Genomic DNA, 757 nt, shown 5'->3' with positions numbered 1-757 from the left:
TAACTGCTAATATGCAAAATACTGTAATAAACAGCCCAGTTTTGTAGGATTTAGCGGCAAAACTACTTAAAAGTATTCTCACTTCAACAGGTTTGATTATTTTCATTTATATTTACAATAATGCAATCCGCTCTGTCTAAAACAAAACAGCTTACTTTTATTTACAGTAATGCAATCCGCTCTGTCTAAAACAAAACAGCTTAGTTTAGGGCACTGATATGAGTTTAAACTATTTTAAAAAGCAGTATTGTTTTATGTATGAAAATACTGAGGGAAAATAATTGTACATGTATATACATTTAGATAATTATTTAAATTGCTGAAAGATTTATAGCTATTAAAGGGGTCATATGATGCTGCTACAAATAACATTAATTGGTGTATTTGGTGTAATGAAATGTGTTTATGCGGTTTAAGGTTCAAAAAACCCATTATTTTCCACATACTGTACATTATTGTTTCTCCTCTATGCCCCGCCTTTCTGAAAAGCGTCGATTTTTACAAAGCTCATCGTTCTAAAAAAGTGAGGTGTGCTGTGATTGGCCAGCTATCCAGTGCTTTGTGATTGGCCGAATACCTCAAGTGTGTGACGGAAATGTTACGCCCCTTACCATATTGTGATGATGCCCTGTCAGGCCGAAGCGATGATTCAAAAACATGAAAACCCATTATAAACGAGGCATTCGTTGCATCCAGTGGGGACATAATTATGGATTATAATGACTTATACTGTCTTTTTACGCGTTGCGTTGCATCG

Source organism: Sinocyclocheilus anshuiensis, unplaced genomic scaffold (genome assembly GCF_001515605.1).
Source record: "Sinocyclocheilus anshuiensis isolate Anshui unplaced genomic scaffold, SAMN03320099.WGS_v1.1 scaffold822, whole genome shotgun sequence".
In the NCBI taxonomy this organism is placed as follows: Eukaryota; Metazoa; Chordata; class Actinopteri; order Cypriniformes; family Cyprinidae; genus Sinocyclocheilus; species Sinocyclocheilus anshuiensis.
This window is presented reverse-complemented; position numbering follows the sequence as displayed.